Source organism: Bufo gargarizans, chromosome 4 (genome assembly GCF_014858855.1).
Source record: "Bufo gargarizans isolate SCDJY-AF-19 chromosome 4, ASM1485885v1, whole genome shotgun sequence".
NCBI lineage: Eukaryota > Metazoa > Chordata > Amphibia > Anura > Bufonidae > Bufo > Bufo gargarizans.
Window position 1 is genome coordinate 440,382,257 of NC_058083.1, and position 25,320 is coordinate 440,407,576.

Here is a 25,320-nt window from a genome sequence, read left to right on the forward strand (position 1 = left end):
TTTTTCTTTTCTTCCCTGGAGCGGTTTTTGCAACAAGGGCAGAAACCACACCAGGTAAAGGCATTGGAGGAATTCGTAGTGGTGGGATCATTTTTCACAAAGCTGTGTACAATACGGTTCCTAACAGTAGGGACTCTTTTAAAAATAAACGGAGGTATTTTTGGGATAAGGTCTCCAATAATCCGATCATTTTTTAAAACATTCCAGTTCTGATGGATAATTTTTCTAATCTGGGGGCACATAGTAGAATAGGACGTGGAGAAGGCAAATTGGTACTTATCCCTTATCTGATTTGGATCCATATTTTTATTCTTTATTTTAGGGTTATCTGATTTTACTTCTTCTCTCTGTTTATATAATGTTTCCTTTTCATATCCCTTTTCTATGAACCGATCTATAATGATGTTACTTTGATTCTCAAAATCTTCTACATTGGTGCAATTCCTTCTGATACGTTGTAGCTGTCCTTTCGGTACATTGCACAACCAGGGCTTGTGATGACAGCTACTCCTCTCTATATATCCATTCCGATCAGTGGGCTTGAAATAAGTTTTGGTTGTGATTCTTCCTTGTTCTAACATGATTTCTAGATCAAGAAAGTGGATGGTAGTTTTACTAATCTCCTCAGTGAATTTTATATTCCATTCATTGGAATTGATATAGGAGATGAAATTCAACAATCCCTTTTCAGTGCCCTGCCAAATACCAATGCAGTCATCGATATATCTTTTCCAAAAACTAAGACTGCCATCCACGGTATCTCTCTTTAGTGCAGGGGAGATGGTGAAATGCTCCCAGTATGCCATAAAGAGGTTGGCAAAACTTGGTGCGAATTTCGCACCCATCGCCACACCAGAAGTTTGCAGGAAAAAGTAATCATTATACCAAAAATAATTATGTTTTAGACAATATTCTATACAGTCCAGGATAAATGTTTTTGGGTTTTCACCCATCCGCTCATCCCCATCTAAATAAAATTTGACCGCGTTCATGTCGATTTCGTTAGGTATTATAGTGTATAACGATGTAACATCCAGGGTCATTAGATAGGTGTTGTCTGAGATGTTATCAATATCTTTCATTAACTCCAATATATGCCCTGTGTCTCTTAAATAAGAGGGAGTAGTAGTCACAAAACGCTGTAAGAAAATATCTATGTACTCTGATACTCTACTGGTGATTGAGTCGATACCAGAGACTATCGGTCTCCCAGGGGGGCGCTCCACATTTTTATGCACCTTTGGTAAGTAATATATAGTGGGAGTTTTTGGATGTAAATTGTTTAAATACTGATATTCCTTCTGGTTAAGGACCCCTTGAGCAAGACCTCTATCCAGAAGGATTTTTAATTGCTTTTTATATTCGATGACCGGATCACCTCTTAGTTTTTTATATGTCTTTTCATCACTCAAGATTCTCGCCATTTCGGCATCATAATCCCCCTTATCTAACACCACTATCCCCCCCCCTTTGTCGGCTGGTTTAATTATTATTTTGTCATGTTGTTCTAGACTTTTTAAAGCCTCTTTTTCTTTTTTACTTAAATTATTCTGCTTCATGCCCTTTGTATTTATTTGGTCAAGTCCCTTCAATACCCCACGTTTGAATGCTTCAATACATTCATTTTCTTTGTTATCTGGATAAAATGTGGATTTATTCCTTAGATCTGTATATATCTCCGTCCCATCTGTTTGGGGAGCCCTGATAGGGTTTTTTATAAGGTATTTACGAATATTAAGTTTTCTGATGAAGCGGTGTAGGTCCAAGTAGGTCTCAAATTTGTTACCCTGATATGTGGGTGCAAACTTGAGACCCTTACCTAAGACCGACAGCTCCTCCGATGACAAAATATGTGAACTTAAATTGTAAATACCTATTGAGTTCCCCTGCCTTTCTTCGCCTCGGGGCTTGTTATGTCTCCTTCCTCCTCTATTGCCTCTACCTCTCTTTTTTTCTTTCTGGGCGTTTCCTCCTTCTTTTGCTGTGTTTGTGGTATTTGCGGTATTTTTCCTTTTACTAGTTTGTGAGGAAAATTTTGTTCCTGGACACTATTGTCAATTCTTTCATTAGGATATGATCGTATTTCATTGCTGGTTTCCCTTTCAATATAGGTTTCATTTTTTTTATTATGTATTTTGGGGGAATAAGTCTCCCTTCTATTATATCCTGTTTTATTCTCATAGCTTGTTTCATTATAATACATATCATTATGATTCCTATAATTTGTTTCAGTTTGATACCTTCCATTATGTTCAGGTGCATAATTGTCCCTACCTCTGTAATTAGAATACGGGCGGTATTGTTGTCTAAACCTCCCTTGATTTTGGTATTCTCGGGGGCCCTGATGGTACCAATTGTTATTTCCTCGATATGGCTGGGTATTATAGTGGGAATGGCCATCCCCTTCGTAGTTATATTGGCCATAATTTTTTCGATACCCATTCCACCTGGGTCTATAGCCCCGAGGATTTTTTTGACCCCAACCAGAGTTAGATTCTACATGGTAATTCTGTGTAGTGTTTTTCTGTACGGTATTCTCATTGTTTGTAGGTTCACTGACAAAAAGTAAGCAAGAAGTGAAAAAGAAAAAAACAAAAAAAGTATCTAAAGGTAGTTGATGATTATAAAAATAACACAGTGTATAAATGGAAACAACAAAAAAAGGAAGAAATAGCAGTTTTTGTCAGTGAACCTACAAACAATGAGAATACCGTACAGAAAAACACTACACAGAATTACCATGTAGAATCTAACTCTGGTTGGGGTCAAAAAAATCCTCGGGGCTATAGACCCAGGTGGAATGGGTATCGAAAAAATTATGGCCAATATAACTACGAAGGGGATGGCCATTCCCACTATAATACCCAGCCATATCGAGGAAATAACAATTGGTACCATCAGGGCCCCCGAGAATACCAAAATCAAGGGAGGTTTAGACAACAATACCGCCCGTATTCTAATTACAGAGGTAGGGACAATTATGCACCTGAACATAATGGAAGGTATCAAACTGAAACAAATTATAGGAATCATAATGATATGTATTATAATGAAACAAGCTATGAGAATAAAACAGGATATAATAGAAGGGAGACTTATTCCCCCAAAATACATAATAAAAAAAATGAAACCTATATTGAAAGGGAAACCAGCAATGAAATACGATCATATCCTAATGAAAGAATTGACAATAGTGTCCAGGAACAAAATTTTCCTCACAAACTAGTAAAAGGAAAAATACCGCAAATACCACAAACACAGCAAAAGAAGGAGGAAACGCCCAGAAAGAAAAAAAGAGAGGTAGAGGCAATAGAGGAGGAAGGAGACATAACAAGCCCCGAGGCGAAGAAAGGCAGGGGAACTCAATAGGTATTTACAATTTAAGTTCACATATTTTGTCATCGGAGGAGCTGTCGGTCTTAGGTAAGGGTCTCAAGTTTGCACCCACATATCAGGGTAACAAATTTGAGACCTACTTGGACCTACACCGCTTCATCAGAAAACTTAATATTCGTAAATACCTTATAAAAAACCCTATCAGGGCTCCCCAAACAGATGGGACGGAGATATATACAGATCTAAGGAATAAATCCACATTTTATCCAGATAACAAAGAAAATGAATGTATTGAAGCATTCAAACGTGGGGTATTGAAGGGACTTGACCAAATAAATACAAAGGGCATGAAGCAGAATAATTTAAGTAAAAAAGAAAAAGAGGCTTTAAAAAGTCTAGAACAACATGACAAAATAATAATTAAACCAGCCGACAAAGGGGGGGGGATAGTGGTGTTAGATAAGGGGGATTATGATGCCGAAATGGCGAGAATCTTGAGTGATGAAAAGACATATAAAAAACTAAGAGGTGATCCGGTCATCGAATATAAAAAGCAATTAAAAATCCTTCTGGATAGAGGTCTTGCTCAAGGGGTCCTTAACCAGAAGGAATATCAGTATTTAAACAATTTACATCCAAAAACTCCCACTATATATTACTTACCAAAGGTGCATAAAAATGTGGAGCGCCCCCCTGGGAGACCGATAGTCTCTGGTATCGACTCAATCACCAGTAGAGTATCAGAGTACATAGATATTTTCTTACAGCGTTTTGTGACTACTACTCCCTCTTATTTAAGAGACACAGGGCATATATTGGAGTTAATGAAAGATATTGATAACATCTCAGACAACACCTATCTAATGACCCTGGATGTTACATCGTTATACACTATAATACCTAACGAAATCGGCATGAACGCGGTCAAATTTTATTTAGATGGGGATGAGCGGATGGGTGAAAACCAAAAAACATTTATCCTGGACTGTATAGAATATTGTCTAAAACATAATTATTTTTGGTATAATGATTACTTTTTCCTGCAAACTTCTGGTGTGGCGATGGGTGCGAAATTCGCACCAAGTTTTGCCAACCTCTTTATGGCATACTGGGAGCATTTCACCATCTCCCCTGCACTAAAGAGAGATACCGTGGATGGCAGTCTTAGTTTTTGGAAAAGATATATCGATGACTGCATTGGTATTTGGCAGGGCACTGAAAAGGGATTGTTGAATTTCATCTCCTATATCAATTCCAATGAATGGAATATAAAATTCACTGAGGAGATTAGTAAAACTACCATCCACTTTCTTGATCTAGAAATCATGTTAGAACAAGGAAGAATCACAACTAGGGATGAGCGAACTCGAACTGTATAGTTCGGGTTCGTACCGAATTTTGGGGTGTCCGTGACACGGACCCGAACCCGGACATTTTCGTAAAAGTCCGGGTTCGGGTTCGGTGTTCGTCGCTTTCTTGGCGCTTTTGTGACGCTTTCTTGGCGCTTTTTGAAAGGCTGCAAAGCAGCCAATCAACAAGCGTCATACTACTTGCCCCAAGAGGCCATCACAGCCATGCCTACTATTGGCATGGCTGTGATTGGCCAGAGCACCATGTGACCCAGCCTCTATTTAAGCTGGAGTCACATAGCGCCGCCCGTCACTCTGCTCTGATTAGCGTAGGGAGAGGTTGCGGCTGCGACAGTAGGGCGAGATTAGGCAGATTAACTCCTCCAAAGGACTTGATTAACTGATCGATCTGCAGCTGTGGATCATTGAGCTGCTGATCCTCAATTGCTCACTGTTTTTAGGCTGCACAGACCGTTTGTCAGTCTCATTTTTCTGGGGTGATCGGCGGCCATTTTGTGTCTTGTGGTGCGCCAGCACAAGCTGCGACCAAGTGCATTTAACCCTCAATGGTGTGGTTGTTTTTTGGCTAAAGCCTACATCAGGGTGAAGCTGTCACACCAAGTGCATTTAACCAGCAATAGTCTGTTCATTTTTTGGCCATATACAAAATCAGGGGCAAGCTGCGCCTGTCACCAAGTGCATTTAACCCTCAATGGTGTGGTTGTTTTTTGGCTAAAGCCTACATCAGGGTGAAGCTGTGACACCAAGTGCATTTAACCAGCAATAGTCTGTTCATTTTTTGGCCATATACAAAATCAGGGGCAAGCTGCGCCTGTCACCAAGTGCATTTAACCCTCAATGGTGTGGTTGTTTTTTGGCTAAAGCCTACATCAGGGTGAAGCTGTCACACCAAGTGCATTTAACCAGCAATAGTCTGTTCATTTTTTGGCCATATACAAAATCAGGGGCAAGCTGCGCCTGTCACCAAGTGCATTTAACCCTCAATGGTGTGGTTGTTTTTTGGCTAAAGCCTACATCAGGGTGAAGCTGTCACACCAAGTGCATTTAACCAGCAATAGTCTGTTTATTTTTTGGCCATATCCCAGTCTAATTCTGTCACTAAATCCATACCGGTCACCCAGCGCCTAAATACTAGGCCTCAAATTTATATCCAGCTAAATCTGTCCCTAGTGCTGTAGCTGGGCGAGTTATTTAGTGTCCGTTCAAGCACATTTCTTGTTCTGGGTTGAAATACAATTCCCAATTTAGCAATTTCATAATTTAGTGGTTCCTGCTATATCAGAGCTATTTGAAATCTATCCCAAAAAGGGTATATAATATTGAAGGTGCACATTGGGTCATTCAGAATAACTTCACACACACCCGCTACTGTGTATTTCCAAGTCTAATTCTGTCACTAAACCCATACCTGTCACCCAGCGCCTAAATACTAGGCCTCAAATTTAAATCCCTCTAAATCTCTCGTTACCGCTGTACTGTTGTTGCTGGGCAAGATATTTAGTGTCCGTCAAAGCACATTTTTTGTTCTGGGTTGAAGTACAATTCCCAATTTAGCAATTTCATAATTTAGTGGTTCCTGCTATATCAGAGCTATTTGGAATCTATCCCTAAAAGGGTATATAATATTGAAGGTGCACATTGGGTCATTCAGAATAACTTCACACACACCCGCTACTGTGTATTTCCAAGTCTAATTCTGTCACTAAACCCATACCTGTCACCCAGCGCCTAAATACTAGGCCTCAAATTTAAATCCCTCTAAATCTCTCGTTACCGCTGTACTGTTGTTGCTGGGCAAGATATTTAGTGTCCGTCAAAGCACATTTTTTGTTCTGGGTTGAAGTACAATTCCCAATTTAGCAATTTCATAATTTAGTGGTTCCTGCTATATCAGAGCTATTTGGAATCTATCCCTAAAAGGGTATATAATATTGAAGGTGCACATTGGGTCATTCAGAATAACTTCACACACACCCGCTACTGTGTATTTCCAAGTCTAATTCTGTCACTAAACCCATACCTGTCACCCAGCGCCTAAATACTAGGCCTCAAATTTAAATCCCTCTAAATCTCTCGTTACCGCTGTACTGTTGTTGCTGGGCAAGATATTTAGTGTCCGTCAAAGCACATTTTTTGTTCTGGGTTGAAGTACAATTCCCAATTTAGCAATTTCATAATTTAGTGGTTTCTGCTATATCAGAGCTATTTGAAATCTATCCCTAAAAGGGTATATAATATTGAAGGTGCACATAGGGTCATTCAGAATAACTTCACACACACGCTTCTGTGCATTTCCAAGTCTAATTCTGTCACTAAATCCATACCGGTGACCCAGCGCCTAAATACTAGGCCTCAAATTTATATCCCGCTAAATCTCTCGTTACCGCTGTACTGTTGTTGCTGGGCAAGATATTTAGTGTCCGTCAAAGCACATTTTTTGTTCTGGGTTGAAGTACAATTCCCAATTTAGCAATTTCATAATTTAGTGGTTTCTGCTATATCAGAGCTATTTGAAATCTATCCCTAAAAGGGTATATAATATTGAAGGTGCACATAGGGTCATTCAGAATAACTTCACACACACGCTTCTGTGCATTTCCAAGTCTAATTCTGTCACTAAATCCATACCGGTGACCCAGCGCCTAAATACTAGGCCTCAAATTTAAATCCCTCTAAATCTCTCGTTACCCACCGCTGTACTGTTGTTGCTGGGCAAGATATTTAGTGTCCGTCAAAGCACATTTTTTGTTCTGGGTTGAAGTACAATTCCCAATTTAGCAATTTCATAATTTAGTGGTTTCTGCTATATCAGAGCTATTTGAAATCTATCCCTAAAAGGGTATATAATATTGAAGGTGCACATAGGGTCATTCAGAATAACTTCACACACACCCGCTACTGTGTATTTCCAAGTCTAATTCTGTCACTAAACCCATACCTGTCACCCAGCGCCTAAATACTAGGCCTCAAATTTAAATCCCTCTAAATCTCTCGTTACCGCTGTACTGTTGTTGCTGGGCAAGATATTTAGTGTCCGTCAAAGCACATTTTTTGTTCTGGGTTGAAGTACAATTCCCAATTTAGCAATTTCATAATTTAGTGGTTTCTGCTATATCAGAGCTATTTGAAATCTATCCCTAAAAGGGTATATAATATTGAAGGTGCACATAGGGTCATTCAGAATAACTTCACACACACGCTTCTGTGCATTTCCAAGTCTAATTCTGTCACTAAATCCATACCGGTGACCCAGCGCCTAAATACTAGGCCTCAAATTTAAATCCCTCTAAATCTGTCGTTACCCACCGCTGTACTGTTGTTGCTGGGCAAGATATTTAGTGTCCGTCAAAGCACATTTTTTGTTCTGGGTTGAAGTACAATTCCCAATTTAGCAATTTCATAATTTAGTGGTTTCTGCTATATCAGAGCTATTTGAAATCTATCCCTAAAAGGGTATATAATATTGAAGGTGCACATAGGGTCATTCAGAATAACTTCACACACAGGCTTCTGTGCATTTCCAAGTCTAATTCTGTCACTAAATCCATACCGGTGACCCAGCGCCTAAATACTAGGCCTCAAATTTAAATCCCTCTAAATCTCTCGTTACCCACCGCTGTACTGTTGTTGCTGGGCAAGATATTTAGTGTCCGTCAAAGCACATTTTTTGTTCTGGGTTGAAGTACAATTCCCAATTTAGCAATTTCATAATTTAGTGGTTTCTGCTATATCAGAGCTATTTGAAATCTATCCCTAAAAGGGTATATAATATTGAAGGTGCACATAGGGTCATTCAGAATAACTTCACACACACCCGCTACTGTGTATTTCCAAGTCTAATTCTGTCACTAAACCCATACCTGTCACCCAGCGCCTAAATACTAGGCCTCAAATTTAAATCCCTCTAAATCTCTCGTTACCGCTGTACTGTTGTTGCTGGGCAAGATATTTAGTGTCCGTCAAAGCACATTTTTTGTTCTGGGTTGAAGTACAATTCCCAATTTAGCAATTTCATAATTTAGTGGTTTCTGCTATATCAGAGCTATTTGAAATCTATCCCTAAAAGGGTATATAATATTGAAGGTGCACATTGGGTCATTCAGAATAACTTCACACACACGCTTCTGTGCATTTCCAAGTCTAATTCTGTCACTAAATCCATACCGGTGACCCAGCGCCTAAATACTAGGCCTCAAATTTAAATCCCTCTAAATCTCTCGTTACCCACCGCTGTACTGTTGTTGCTGGGCAAGATATTTAGTGTCCGTCAAAGCACATTTTTTGTTCTGGGTTGAAGTACAATTCCCAATTTAGCAATTTCATAATTTAGTGGTTTCTGCTATATCAGAGCTATTTGAAATCTATCCCTAAAAGGGTATATAATATTGAAGGTGCACATAGGGTCATTCAGAATAACTTCACACACACGCTTCTGTGCATTTCCAAGTCTAATTCTGTCACTAAATCCATACCGGTGACCCAGCGCCTAAATACTAGGCCTCAAATTTAAATCCCTCTAAATCTCTCGTTACCCACCGCTGTACTGTTGTTGCTGGGCAAGATATTTAGTGTCCGTCAAAGCACATTTTTTGTTCTGGGTTGAAGTACAATTCCCAATTTAGCAATTTCATAATTTAGTGGTTTCTGCTATATCAGAGCTATTTGAAATCTATCCCTAAAAGGGTATATAATATTGAAGGTGCACATAGGGTCATTCAGAATAACTTCACACACACGCTTCTGTGCATTTCCAAGTCTAATTCTGTCACTAAATCCATACCGGTGACCCAGCGCCTAAATACTAGGCCTCAAATTTAAATCCCTCTAAATCTCTCGTTACCCACCGCTGTACTGTTGTTGCTGGGCAAGATATTTAGTGTCCGTCAAAGCACATTTTTTGTTCTGGGTTGAAGTACAATTCCCAATTTAGCAATTTCATAATTTAGTGGTTTCTGCTATATCAGAGCTATTTGAAATCTATCCCTAAAAGGGTATATAATATTGAAGGTGCACATAGGGTCATTCAGAATAACTTCACACACACGCTTCTGTGCATTTCCAAGTCTAATTCTGTCACTAAATCCATACCGGTGACCCAGCGCCTAAATACTAGGCCTCAAATTTATATCCCGCTAAATCTCTCGTTACCGCTGTACTGTTGTTGCTGGGCAAGATATTTAGTGTCCGTCAAAGCACATTTTTTGTTCTGGGTTGAAGTACAATTCCCAATTTAGCAATTTCATAATTTAGTGGTTTCTGCTATATCAGAGCTATTTGAAATCTATCCCTAAAAGGGTATATAATATTGAAGGTGCACATAGGGTCATTCAGAATAACTTCACACACACGCTTCTGTGCATTTCCAAGTCTAATTCTGTCACTAAATCCATACCGGTGACCCAGCGCCTAAATACTAGGCCTCAAATTTAAATCCCTCTAAATCTCTCGTTACCCACCGCTGTACTGTTGTTGCTGGGCAAGATATTTAGTGTCCGTCAAAGCACATTTTTTGTTCTGGGTTGAAGTACAATTCCCAATTTAGCAATTTCATAATTTAGTGGTTTCTGCTATATCAGAGCTATTTGAAATCTATCCCTAAAAGGGTATATAATATTGAAGGTGCACATAGGGTCATTCAGAATAACTTCACACACACGCTTCTGTGCATTTCCAAGTCTAATTCTGTCACTAAATCCATACCGGTGACCCAGCGCCTAAATACTAGGCCTCAAATTTAAATCCCTCTAAATCTCTCGTTACCCACCGCTGTACTGTTGTTGCTGGGCAAGATATTTAGTGTCCGTCAAAGCACATTTTTTGTTCTGGGTTGAAGTACAATTCCCAATTTAGCAATTTCATAATTTAGTGGTTTCTGCTATATCAGAGCTATTTGAAATCTATCCCTAAAAGGGTATATAATATTGAAGGTGCACATAGGGTCATTCAGAATAACTTCACACACACGCTTCTGTGCATTTCCAAGTCTAATTCTGTCACTAAATCCATACCGGTGACCCAGCGCCTAAATACTAGGCCTCAAATTTAAATCCCTCTAAATCTCTCGTTACCCACCGCTGTACTGTTGTTGCTGGGCAAGATATTTAGTGTCCGTCAAAGCACATTTTTTGTTCTGGGTTGAAGTACAATTCCCAATTTAGCAATTTCATAATTTAGTGGTTTCTGCTATATCAGAGCTATTTGAAATCTATCCCTAAAAGGGTATATAATATTGAAGGTGCACATAGGGTCATTCAGAATAACTTCACACACACGCTTCTGTGCATTTCCAAGTCTAATTCTGTCACTAAATCCATACCGGTGACCCAGCGCCTAAATACTAGGCCTCAAATTTATATCCCGCTAAATCTCTCGTTACCGCTGTACTGTTGTTGCTGGGCAAGATATTTAGTGTCCGTCAAAGCACATTTTTTGTTCTGGGTTGAAGTACAATTCCCAATTTAGCAATTTCATAATTTAGTGGTTTCTGCTATATCAGAGCTATTTGAAATCTATCCCTAAAAGGGTATATAATATTGAAGGTGCACATAGGGTCATTCAGAATAACTTCACACACACGCTTCTGTGCATTTCCAAGTCTAATTCTGTCACTAAATCCATACCGGTGACCCAGCGCCTAAATACTAGGCCTCAAATTTAAATCCCTCTAAATCTCTCGTTACCCACCGCTGTACTGTTGTTGCTGGGCAAGATATTTAGTGTCCGTCAAAGCACATTTTTTGTTCTGGGTTGAAGTACAATTCCCAATTTAGCAATTTCATAATTTAGTGGTTTCTGCTATATCAGAGCTATTTGAAATCTATCCCTAAAAGGGTATATAATATTGAAGGTGCACATAGGGTCATTCAGAATAACTTCACACACACGCTTCTGTGCATTTCCAAGTCTAATTCTGTCACTAAATCCATACCGGTGACCCAGCGCCTAAATACTAGGCCTCAAATTTATATCCCGCTAAATCTCTCGTTACCGCTGTACTGTTGTTGCTGGGCAAGATATTTAGTGTCCGTCAAAGCACATTTTTTGTTCTGGGTTGAAGTACAATTCCCAATTTAGCAATTTCATAATTTAGTGGTTCCTGCTATATCAGAGCTATTTGAAATCTATCCCAAAAAGGGTATATAATATTGAAGGTGCACATTGGGTCATTCAGAATAACTTCACACACACCCGCTACTGTGTATTTCCAAGTCTAATTCTGTCACTAAACCCATACCTGTCACCCAGCGCCTAAATACTAGGCCTCAAATTTAAATCCCTCTAAATCTCTCGTTACCGCTGTCCTGTTGTAGCTGGGAAAGTTATTTAGTGCCCGTCAAAGCACATTTTTTGTTCTGGGTTGAAGTACAATTCCCAATTTAGCAATTTCATAATTTAGTGGTTCCTGCTATATCAGAGCTATTTGAAATCTATCCCAAAAAGGGTATATAATATTCAAGGTGCACATTGGGTCATTCAGAATAACTTCACACACACGCTTCTGTGCATTTCCAAGTCTAATTCTGTCACTAAATCCATACCGGTCACCCAGCGCCTAAATACTAGGCCTCAAATTTATATCCCGCTGAATTTGAATACAATACATTGGGCCAAATAATATATTTGTTGTTGTGGTGAACCATAACAATGAGAAAAACATCTAGTAAGGGACGCGGACGTGGACATGGTCGTGGTGGTGTTAGTGGACCCTCTGGTGCTGGGAGAGGACGTGGCCGTTCTGCCACATCCACACGTCCTAGTGTACCAACTACCTCAGGTCCCAGTAGCCGCCAGAATTTACAGCGATATATGGTGGGGCCCAATGCCGTTCTAAGGATGGTAAGGCCTGAGCAGGTACAGGCATTAGTCAATTGGGTGGCCGACAGTGGATCCAGCACGTTCACATTATCTCCCACCCAGTCTTCTGCAGAAAGCGCACAGATGGCGCCTGAAAACCAACCCCATCAGTCTGTCACATCACCCCCATGCATACCAGGGAAACTGTCTCAGCCTCAAGTTATGCAGCAGTCTCTTATGCTGTTTGAAGACTCCGCTGGCAGGGTTTCCCAAGGGCATCCACCTAGCCCTTCCCCAGCGGTGAAAGACATAGAATGCACTGACGCACAACCACTTATGTTTCCTGATGATGAGGACATGGGAATACCACCTCAGCATGTCTCTGATGATGACGAAACACAGGTGCCAACTGCTGCGTCTTTCTGCAGTGTGCAGACTGAACAGGAGGTCAGGGATCAAGACTGGGTGGAAGACGATGCAGGGGACGATGAGGTCCTAGACCCCACATGGAATGAAGGTCGTGCCACTGACTTTCACAGTTCGGAGGAAGAGGCAGTGGTGAGACCGAGCCAACAGCGTAGCAAAAGAGGGAGCAGTGGGCAAAAGCAGAACACCCGCCGCCAAGAGACTCCGCCTGCTACTGACCGCCGCCATCTGGGACCGAGCACCCCAAAGGCAGCTTCAAGGAGTTCCCTGGCATGGCACTTCTTCAAACAATGTGCTGACGACAAGACCCGAGTGGTTTGCACGCTGTGCCATCAGAGCCTGAAGCGAGGCATTAACGTTCTGAACCTGAGCACAACCTGCATGACCAGGCACCTGCATGCAAAGCATGAACTGCAGTGGAGTAAACACCTTAAAACCAAGGAAGTCACTCAGGCTCCCCCTGCTACCTCTTCTGCTGCTGCCGCCTCGGCCTATTCTGCTGCTGCCGCCTCGGCCTCTTCCTCCGCCTCTGGAGGAACGTTGGCACCTGCCGCCCAGCAAACAGGGGATGTACCACCAACACCACCACCACCACCTCCGTCACCAAGCGTCTCAACCATGTCACACGCCAGCGTTCAGCTCTCCATCTCACAAACATTTGATAGAAAGCGTAAATTCCCACCTAGCCACCCTCGATCCCTGGCCCTGAATGCCAGCATTTCTAAACTACTGGCCTATGAAATGCTGTCATTTAGGCTGGTGGACACAGACAGCTTCAAACAGCTCATGTCGCTTGCTGTCCCACAGTATGTTGTTCCCAGCCGGCACTACTTCTCCAAGAGAGCCGTGCCTTCCCTGCACAACCAAGTATCCGATAAAATCAAGTGTGCACTGCGCAACGCCATCTGTAGCAAGGTCCACCTAACCACAGATACGTGGACCAGTAAGCACGGCCAGGGACGCTATATCTCCCTAACTGCACACTGGGTAAATGTAGTGGCAGCTGGGCCCCAGGCGGAGAGCTGTTTGGCGCACGTCCTGCCGCCGCCAAGGATCGCAGGGCAACATTCTTTGCCTCCTGTTGCCACCTCCTCCTTCTCGGCTTCCTCCTCCTCTTCTTCCACCTGCTCATCCAGTCAGCCACACACCTTCACCACCAACTTCAGCACAGCCCGGGGTAAACGTCAGCAGGCCATTCTGAAACTCATATGTTTGGGGGACAGGCCCCACACCGCACAGGAGTTGTGGCGGGGTATTGAACAACAGACCGACGAGTGGTTGCTGCCGGTGAGCCTCAAGCCCGGCCTGGTGGTGTGTGATAATGGGCGAAATCTCGTTGCAGCTCTGGGACTAGCCAATTTGACGCACATCCCTTGCTTGGCGCATGTGCTGAATTTGGTGGTGCAGAAGTTCATTCACAACTACCCCGACATGTCAGAGCTGCTGCATAAAGTGCGGGCCGTCTGTTCGCGCTTCCGGCGTTCACATCCTGCCGCTGCTCGCCTGTCTGCGCTACAGCGTAACTTCGGCCTTCCCGCTCACCGCCTCATATGCGACGTGCCCACCAGGTGGAACTCCACCTTGCACATGCTGGACAGACTGTGCGAGCAGCAGCAGGCCATAGTGGAGTTTCAGCTGCAGCACGCACGGGTCAGTCGCACTACAGAACAGCACCACTTCACCACCAATGACTGGGCCTCCATGCGAGACCTGTGTGCCCTGTTGCGCTGTTTCGAGTACTCCACCAACATGGCCAGTGGCGATGACACCGTTATCAGCGTTACAATACCACTTCTATGTCTCCTTGAGAAAACACTTAGGGCGATGATGGAACAGGAGGTGGCCCAGGAGGAGGAGGAGGAGGATGAGGAAGAGGGGTCATTTTTAGCACTTTCAGGCCAGTCTCTTCGAAGTGACTCAGAGGGAGGTTTTTTGCAACAGCAGAGGCCAGGTACAAATGTGGCCAGCCAGGGCCCACTACTGGAGGACGAGGAGGACGAGGATGAGGAGGAGGTGGAGGAGGATGAGGATGAAGCATGGTCACAGCGGGGTGGCACCCAACGCAGCTCGGGTCCATCACTGGTGCGTGGCTGGGGGGAAAGGCAGGACGATGACGATACGCCTCCCACAGAGGACAGCTTGTCCTTACCCCTGGGCAGCCTGGCACACATGAGCGACTACATGCTGCAGTGCCTGCGCAACGACAGCAGAGTTGCCCACATTTTAACCTGTGCGGACTACTGGGTTGCCACCCTGCTGGATCCACGCTACAAAGACAATGTGCCCACCTTACTTCCTGCACTGGAGCGTGATAGGAAGATGCGCGAGTACAAGCGCACGTTGGTAGACGCGCTACTGAGAGCATTCCCAAATGTCACAGGGGAACAAGTGGAAGCCCAAGGCCAAGGCAGAGGAGGAGCAAGAGGTCGCCAAGGCAGCTGTGTCACGGCCAGCTCCTCTGAGGGCAGGGTTAGCATGGCAGAGATGTGGAAAACTTTTGTCAACACGCCACAGCTAACTGCACCACCACCTGATACGCAACGTGTTAGCAGGAGGCAACATTTCACTAACATGGTGGAACAGTACGTGTGCACACCCCTCCACGTACTGACTGATGGTTCGGCCCCATTCAACTTCTGGGTCTCTAAATTGTCCACGTGGCCAGAGCTAGCCTTTTATGCCTTGGAGGTGCTGGCCTGCCCGGCAGCCAGCGTTTTGTCTGAACGTGTATTCAGCACGGCAGGGGGCGTCATTACAGACAAACGCAGCCGCCTGTCTACAGCCAATGTGGACAAGCTGACGTTCATAAAAATGAACCAGGCATGGATCCCACAGGACCTGTCCGTCCCTTGTCCAGATTAGACATTAACTACCTCCCCATAACCATATATTATTGGACTCCAGGGCACTTCCTCATTCAATCCTATTTTTATTTTCATTTTACCATTATATTGCGATGCTACCCAAAGTTGAATGAACCTCTCCTCTGCCTGTGTGCTAGGCCTAAATATATGCCAATGGACTGTTGCAGTGGTGGCTGACATGAAGCCTGATTCTCTGCTATGACATGCAGACTAATTCTCTGCTGACATGAAGCCAGATTGTCTGTTACGGGACCTCTCTCCTCTGCCTGGGTGCTGGGCCTAAATTTATGACAATGGACTGTTGCAGTGGTGGCTGACGTGAAGCCTGATTCTCTGCTATGACATGCAGACTGATTCTCTGCTGACATGAAGCCAGATCCTCTGTTACGGGACCTCTCTCCTCTGCCTGGGTGCTGGGCCTAAATTTATGACAATGGACTGTTGCAGTGGTGGCTGACGTGAAGCCTGATTCTCTGCTATGACATGCAGACTGATTCTCTGCTGACATGAAGCCAGATCCTCTTTTACGGGACCTCTCTCCTCTGCCTGGGTGCTGGGCCTAAATTTATGACAATGGACTGTTGCAGTGGTGGCTGACGTGAAGCCTGATTCTCTGCTATGACATGCAGACTGATTCTCTGCTGACATGAAGCCAGATCCTCTTTTACGGGACCTCTCTCCTCTGCCTGGGTGCTGGGCCTAAATTTATGACAATGGACTGTTGCAGTGGTGGCTGACGTGAAGCCTCATTCTCTGCTATGACATGCAGACTGATTCTCTGCTGACATGAAGCCAGATCCTCTGTTACGGGACCTCTCTCCTCTGCCTGGGTGCTGGGCCTGAATATATGCCAATGGACTGTTGCAGTGGTGGGTGACGTGAAGCCTCATTCTCTGCTATGACATGCAGACTAATTCTCTGCTGACATGAAGCCAGATTGTCTGTTACGGGACCTCTCTCCTCTGCCTGGGTGTGTGCTGGGCCTAAATATATGCCAATGGACTGTTGCAGTGGTGGCTGACGTGAAGCCTCATTCTCTGCTATGACATGCAGACTGATTCTCTGCTGACATGAAGCCAGATCCTCTGTTACGGGACCTCTCTCCTCTGCCTGGGTGCTGGGCCTAAATTTATGACAATGGACTGTTGCAGTGGTGGCTGACGTGAAGCCTGATTCTCTGCTATGACATGCAGACTGATTCTCTGCTGTCATGAAGCCAGATTGTCTGTTACGGGACCTTTCTCCTCTACCTGGGTTCTGGGCCTAAATTTATGAAAATTGACTCTTACAGTGGTGGGTGACGTGAAGCCTGATTCTCTGCTATGATATGAAGACTGATTCTCTGCTGACATGAAGCCAGATTGTCTGTTACGGGACCTTTCTCCTCTGCCTGGGTTCTGGGCCTAAATTTATGAAAATTGACTCTTACAGTGGTGGGTGACGTGAAGCCTGATTCTCTGCTATGATATGAAGACTGATTCTCTGCTGACATGAAGCCAGATTGTCTGTTACGGGACCTTTCTCCTCTGCCTGGGTTCTGGGCCTAAATTTATGAAAATTGACTCTTACAGTGGTGGGTGACGTGAAGCCTGATTCTCTGCTATGATATGAAGACTGATTCTCTGCTGACATGAAGCCAGATTGTCTGTTACGGGACCTTTCTCCTCTGCCTGGGTTCTGGGCCTAAATTTATGAAAATTGACTCTTACAGTGGTGGGTGACGTGAAGCCTGATTCTCTGCTATGATATGAAGACTGATTCTCTGCTGACATGAAGCCAGATTGTCTGTTACGGGACCTTTCTCCTCTGCCTGGGTTCTGGGCCTAAATTTATGAAAATTGACTCTTACAGTGGTGGGTGACGTGAAGCCTGATTCTCTGCTATGATATGAAGACTGATTCTCTGCTGACATGAAGCCAGATTGTCTGTTACGGGACCTTTCTCCTCTGCCTGGGTTCTGGGCCTAAATTTATGAAAATTGACTCTTACAGTGGTGGGTGACGTGAAGCCTGATTCTCTGCTATGATATGAAGACTGATTCTCTGCTGACATGAAGCCAGATTCTCTGTTACGGGACCTCTCTCCTCTGCCTGGGTGCTGGGCCTAAATTTATGACAATGGACTGTTGCAGTGGTGGCTGACGTGAAGCCTGATTCTCTGCTATGACATGCAGACTGATTCTCTGCTGACATGAAGCCAGATTCTCTGTTACGGGACCTCTCTCCTCTGCCTGTGTGTGTGCTGGGCCTAAATATATGCCAATGGACTGTTGCAGTGGTGGCTGACGTGAAGCCTCATTCTCTGCTATGACATGCAGACTAATTCTCTGCTGACATGAAGACAGATTCTCTGTTACGGGACCTCTCTCCTCTGCCTGGGTGCCGGGGCCTAAATATCTGAGAATGGACTGTTCCAGTGGTGGGTGACGGGAAGCCAGATTCTCTGCTATGGAACCTCTCTCCAATTGATTTTGGTTAATTTTTATTTATTTAATTTTTATTTTAATTCATTTCCCTATCCACATTTGTTTGCAGGGGATTTACCTACATGTTGCTGCCTTTTGCAGCCCTCTAGCTCTTTCCTGGGCTGTTTTACAGCCTTTTTAGTGCCGAAAAGTTCGGGTCCCCATTGACTTCAATGGGGTTCGGGTTCGGGACGAAGTTCGGATCGGGTTCGGATCCCGAACCCGAACATTTCCGGGATGTTCGGCCGAACTTCTCGAACCCGAACATCCAGGTGTTCGCTCAACTCTAATCACAACCAAAACTTATTTCAAGCCCACTGATCGGAATGGATATATAGAGAGGAGTAGCTGTCATCACAAGCCCTGGTTGTGCAATGTACCGAAAGGACAGCTACAACGTATCAGAAGGAATTGCACCAATGTAGAAGATTTTGAGAATCAAAGTAACATCATTATAGATCGGTTCATAGAAAAGGGATATGAAAAGGAAACATTATATAAACAGAGAGAAGAAGTAAAATCAGATAACCCTAAAATAAAGAATAAAAATATGGATCCAAATCAGATAAGGGATAAGTACCAATTTGCCTTCTCCACGTCCTATTCTACTATGTGCCCCCAGATTAGAAAAATTATCCATCAGAACTGGAATGTTTTAAAAAATGATCGGATTATTGGAGACCTTATCCCAAAAATACCTCCGTTTATTTTTAAAAGAGCCCCTACTGTTAGGAACCGTATTGTACACAGCTTTGTGAAAAATGATCCCACCACTACGAATTCCTCCAATGCCTTTACCTGGTGTGGTTTCTGCCCTTGTTGCAAAAACCGCTCCAGGGAAGAAAAGAAAAAATCTAAAATAAAAGAAATTGTATCCACCTCCAAAACTACCACGTTAAAGATAAAGGGAAATATCTCCTGTGAAACTATGGGAGTTATCTATATGTTGGAGTGCCCTTGTGGGCTCCAATATGTAGGTAGAACACTTAGGAAGCTTAAAGTTCGGGTGGCAGAACACATTAGAAATATCAGAAAGGGGCTGGAAACACATAGTGTTTCAGCCCATTTTAAAAGAGTCCACCAAAAAGATCCCAGTGGTCTAAAATTTTGCGGTATTGAACTAGTAAAACGCCATTGGCGTGGAGGTAATCCCGCCACGCAAATTAATAAAAAAGAGGCGCAATGGATATATGAGATGGACACCTTACACCCACAGGGATTAAATATAGAGTGGGATATAAAAGCAGTTTGTATGGCTTGATCTTTTGATACCAGCACATTTTTTATATATTTTATATTCATTTTATATGAGAAAATAATTTTTTATGTATTTATACTGTATGTGTCGATCATTCATGTGATTTTAGATGTTTGTATCATGCACACTTGATTTTATATGTTTATATTATGCACGTTTGATTTTATATGTTTATATCATGCACATGTGATATCGGACACCTGTAGGTGATAAGCAATCTGAAAACGGAAGTCCGTTTCAGTTCCGGGGTAGAAGACATTTTACTCGTGTTTGCAGCGGTGAGTGCATCGCAGCCCCTGAAGAAGCGAATAGCGAAACCCGGGTCGGGCATTTCTATGTGCAAGTTTGTCATTTAATAATTGTAAGTACAATAAACCGCTTACGTCTTAAGATCCCGAGGGTATTGCACCATTTGTTCTATTCCTTCTTGAAGGTATCCGTGTCCGGGGTTTTTGGATTCCATGGTTGGTGAACCTTTATAAGACCTGTGGACCAGCAAGAGGCGGTTTATACATCTGTTCGTACGAACATTATTTCTCTAGGAATAACGCCTCTGCGAGCTGGAGTGGACGTTCGGTGTTCTGTGGTTGCAAGGTTCAAGAACTGACATTAACTGTGTGTTAGAGCGCGGTTCCCGCATTTTCTGTTTGCAAACTCGCTTAGGAGATCGAACCTACTCCCTTAAGGGGACCGCTGCTGAGGTTCATTAACTTCACACCAGATAATATCATATAACCCTCCCAGAAAGAGTTAATAAAAGTTAATAAGTAAGTTATGTGTACCCCAAAATGGTAACATTAAAAACTACAACTTGCCCCTCAAAGAACAAGCCCTCATACGGCTACATAGACAGAAAAATAATAAAGTTCTGCATCTTGGAAGGAAACGATGAAAAATTTTGCTTGGACAGTAAGGTCAAAACAGGCTGGTCATTAACAGGATTTTTAATACTGGATCCATTAGTTCTCCCGAGTGATACACCACTGCCAGAGTTGTCTACCAACAGGTACAACCTGCATAGGTTGTTGTGGGCATACTTCATTCTACAGATTTGTGTTGTGAGAGATTATCCAAGGAAATACACATTCTTTCTGTTCTACATTTTCAGTGACACGAACTTTGCCACCAGTTTTCTATTAATACTCAAGTGCTTTTCTCCTCGACTGATTTCAATCTTGTTTTTAATAGCTCTTCAAGCCCAAATTATTATATGTCCGTATTAATGTCAATCTTTGAAATAATAAATATTCTTTTACGCAAAGTAAAATAAAGCAAAATAAGTGAGCAGATGAAGCAAGGCACACAACCTTTCAATAAAATGCCTTTAGTATTTCACTTTTCTAAATCAGCTATTCAAAACTTGAAATGTCAGCTTTTATTAAAGGCAGTAATACAGACTTAAAACATATAATAAGAATTTAACATAATTGCATTACAAAGAAGCCATAAACTTATAAACCAGCAAATCTTATAAATATATGTGTAATCTGATTGTATTGCATAAAAATAGACATTAGCTCTTCCTGAAAATATCTACAAGTGAAAACCGCTCACGAATCACTCTATAAACCATCAAAACAAATGAGGTACAGCGAGAGTTAAGTGAAGCACACAAAAGAGGAAAAATGACTTTGGTTTCCAAAACTAGACTTCCGGTTTCTGTAACATTAAGAAAGAAACATCGTTGTGCGGGGTTTTCACAGCATTTTTGTTTTAGCTCAGAGATTCTGCCGGAAGATGTCACTGTGTTAACATTCTACATACAAAGAGATTTAGTTTGTTGTGTTTTTGTCATTTTGACTTTTTTTTGCTGCGAGGTTTTTTTTTTTTTTTCCTCTTCTGGCATTTTACCCATAGACTTTCCTAAAGGACTTAAAAAAGGCAAGAAAAAAAAATTCACGTTTTTAGATAACACTACATAAAAATTAAATTAAAAAGCTTGAAAAAAAAAAAAAGGCTGTGTGAAGGAGGACATAATTATGAGGCTCATTTAACATGACCACAGTATGGGAGTATTATAGCAGTTATATTACAGCCATACCTGTATCCCACAGGGTTCAGCAGAGATTGGGTGTTGTGGTAGTAATGCAGAGGCTAAATTGTGAACATATTATGGCCTTGCGAATTCAGTCTAAATCATAGTGTGGGTTGTTGCTAATATTTACTTTGTAGTATTCTAAATACTGTATTCACCAACAGTAATATTTGTTAGATAATAATAGAAATTAATCAAATAAAACTTTCCAATTTCCATGAGTTCAGTATCCATTTTGCCCAGAGTAACCAGTGAAACCTGATATCTACCCAGCTGAACTGCAAAACTATTTCTTTGGATCCTTTTTGATACATAAGGGCCTCAACTGAACAAATATACTAAAAGCTTGCAATATATCCTGTGAAAATATGACCCAAGCATAGACCTCTGGAACCACACTAATGTATGTGTTAACATGTAAACATCTATAGCTCATGCTCTTTAAAGCCCCCCAACGAAAGAAAATAGGTTTAATGATCTATACCTAAAGGGTTTATACCAATGTTAAGTATTGATGGCATATCCCTATAACCCTAGTGGGACCTGCACCTATCTGACATTGATGGCGTATCATATCGATATGCCATTAATGTTTGAGATGGGAATACCCCTTAATTGTTTTTTTTCTGGGAATATTAACTATCAAGGCAAGGCGTCTGCTCTGCATCGCCTCCGGATTCATACTTATCTGCTACATGCTGCTCCAGTCTGCTGTGCTGGTTCCCTTACCTTCATCTTCCAGTCCCAGCTTGTTTTCTTCCAACCGGGGCATAGACATGGTCTTGTGTACCACTGCTGCCAATGACTGGCTTCAGCAATTACTGATCTATAGGGACCATCCACTGAGACCCTAATGATCTCAAGAATCAGTCTCTTAATTAAAGGGGTTTCCAGAGAGTTTTATACTGACCCCCGGGGATCAGTTGTTTGAGAAGACACCAGCGCTAGCAGTAGCGCTGCAGCCTTCTCTCAGCAAACCAATCACAGTGCCATACATTGTATAGTGGCTATGCTTGGTATCGCAGCTGAGCTATGAGACTGATGAACATGTCACATGGCAAAGCTGGAGAAGGCCATAGTGCTTCTGCGAGCACCAATGCCTTCTTAAACAGTTATGTGTCGGACCCCCACCAATAAGGATAGGTCATCAGTGTAAAACTAACGGAAAACTCCTTTAATAATAGTCGAGCAGGCGATGTACAAGCAATCTCTTGCTATTGAAATGAATGGAAGTTGCAGAAACCACATGCAATGAGTTCAATAGGAAGAAACTATACAAGTGGCCCCTTCTTAATTTGGTGGGCATCAATAATCAACTGGTTATAAAACCTTGCAGTCACCTGAAGCCATGACAAAGCCCAAGTAAAATGCAATACAATGGATCAAACTGAGCTTATTTTAAATGTAATGAAATAGTTTGTACAGTCATAATATATTTACATGTTTACTCCTAGTTGGAATTTTTCAGCTTGCCTTGACAGAAAAGGTTATAAAATTACACGATGCTCCTGAAACATTGTATACTTTAATAAGTGCAATATACAGTTTCTCAATTATTTCATTATTGCTATGTATAAAGATACAGATTTGTATGAGCAATACAAGAACTAAGAAAATATGCACACAGACCTCAGTATGTAACAGGCAAGTGTCCATTTCCTAATATTTGCCCCAATCTATGTCTTGTTATACCACTAGAAGGCAAATATAGAAGGTATGACATTATTTCATATCACAGCCATTTGACCCCCTACCCCCCATACCTGGTAATACTTACCAGAGGTGGTTTTAGAAAATAAGGGTCTATAGCCAGACTGCTTTGTTAATTGGGCATTTGACTTTCTCCACAAATAAGCACTGCATCTAGGTATATAATTGATTGATATACACATTTAATTGACTTTTGTAGTGGTACTGTGATGCTTAGGTAACAGTTACCCCTTCACATTGAGGGAGAGTTTCCAAGGTTACAAGTCATAAATATCTATACAATATGATTATGCATTTGAGGATATGCTCACACGCACAAGCATAACTTGACCTGGAATTTGGTGCATTGGAAATTTCTAGGTAAACCCCGAAGAGGACGCAGCTGATCGTGGGGGTTCCAAGAGTCAGACTCCCACTAATCTGATACTAATGAGGACAGGTCATCAATATTGTAAAATTGAACAACTCCTTAAACAGCTTAAGGCTACTTTCTCACTAGCGTTCGATCGGATCTGTTCTGAACGGATCCGATCATATTAATGCAGACGGAGGCTCCGTTCAGAACGGATCCGTCTGCATTATATTGGCATATAAAAGCTAAGTGTGAAAATAGCCTCAGACGGATCCGTCCAGACTTTCAATGTAAAGTCAATGGGGGACGGATCCGCTTGAAGATTGAGCCATATTGTGGCATCTTCAAACGGATCCGTCCCCATTGACTTACATTGTAAGTCTGGACAGATCCGCACGCCTCCGCACTGCCAGGCGGACACCCGAGTGCTGGCCAATCGCAGCACACAGCTCATAGACTGGCTATGAGCTGTGCGCTGCGATTGGCCAGTGCTGCAGCAAGGGACACGCCTCCTACAAAAAATCAGTCCAGTACAACAGACGGAGCTGAGACACCGGAGCCTATACCGGGCGAACGGAGCGGCGCCCAGGCATACTAGTAAGTGCAGGGGGACCCCTGGGCGCCGCTCTGCCCACTGATGGAGTTAGTTTTTAGTTTGTATACGAGTGAAAGGTCCTCTTTAAGAATTTGTGTTGTTAATTTGACTAAGGCTTCGTTCACATCACCGTTCAGCCTTTCCATTCTCTTGCTCAGTTTAGGAGCAGGAGAGCAGAAAGGATGGAAAAGGCACATAACCCATGCCAAACTGAGTCAAACTGAGCCCTTAGGACCCCATAGACTATAATGGGGTCCGTTATGTTTCCGCTCAGAAGATTTTTAAGCGGAGACAAAAGTTGTGCATGCAGGACTTATTTTTCCGCTCAGAAGATGATTTTGAAGCGGACACAAAACGGACCCCATTATAGTCTAGGGGGCATAAGGGCTCAGTTTTTTGCGTCAGTTATGTGCCTTATCCGTCCTTTCCGTTCTCCTGCTCCTAAACGGAGCAGGAGAACGGAAAGGCTGAATGGTGATGTGAATGAAGCCTAAAGCTTTGGAGGACTGATTTAAGGAGGTATCTTAACAGTTAAACTGATCATATGTTATAAGTACAAGAGAAAACAAACAATAATATAAAAAAAACATTTAAATGTTTAAAACACATTACAAACATCCCTGCTAGTGCAACACATGGCTTTCAATACCTGACTCGAATATCAGTAATTATAGAAGGTTTACCTCCTTGCTAAATAGTGCTCATTGCTAAAGGCAAATGCTTAAAGGGGTTGTGCAAGAACGGACGGGTTTTGGCAAACCTCCCCACTTCATCAGACCTGTAAAGGGAAGCTTACTTACCTGCTTCCCGGCACTGGATTGATTAATATTGCCTGCAGACAATCACTGGCCACGGCGGTGACCCCCCCCCCCCCCCCCCCCCCTCTACTTCATGACAGATGGCACATGACTCAAAGGGATCTGGTCATCACTGCGGCCAGTGATCGGCTGGATGTTTTCTGAAAGGGAGCATCATGGGCTGGGAGGAGACAAAGTGGGGAGCCAGCGCAGGAAAGCAGGCAAGTAAGCTTCCCTTTACAGGTCCATTCTTGCACAATACCTTTAAGAGTACATAGCATATATATACACATATGCTATGCTAAACAATGATACCTAC

General features: G+C 42.6%; 1 long non-coding RNA gene across 1 annotated transcript; it reads right to left on the bottom strand.

The window, feature by feature from the left end:
- Positions 1-20,872: 20,872 nt before the first annotated feature.
- Positions 20,873-23,852, bottom strand: LOC122934265. Its single transcript, XR_006388643.1, has 2 exons — positions 23,325-23,852; positions 20,873-23,241 (listed from the first exon to the last, which is right to left on the bottom strand). It is a non-coding gene; the product is annotated as an uncharacterized LOC122934265 (long non-coding RNA).
- Positions 23,853-25,320: the final 1,468 nt, after the last annotated feature.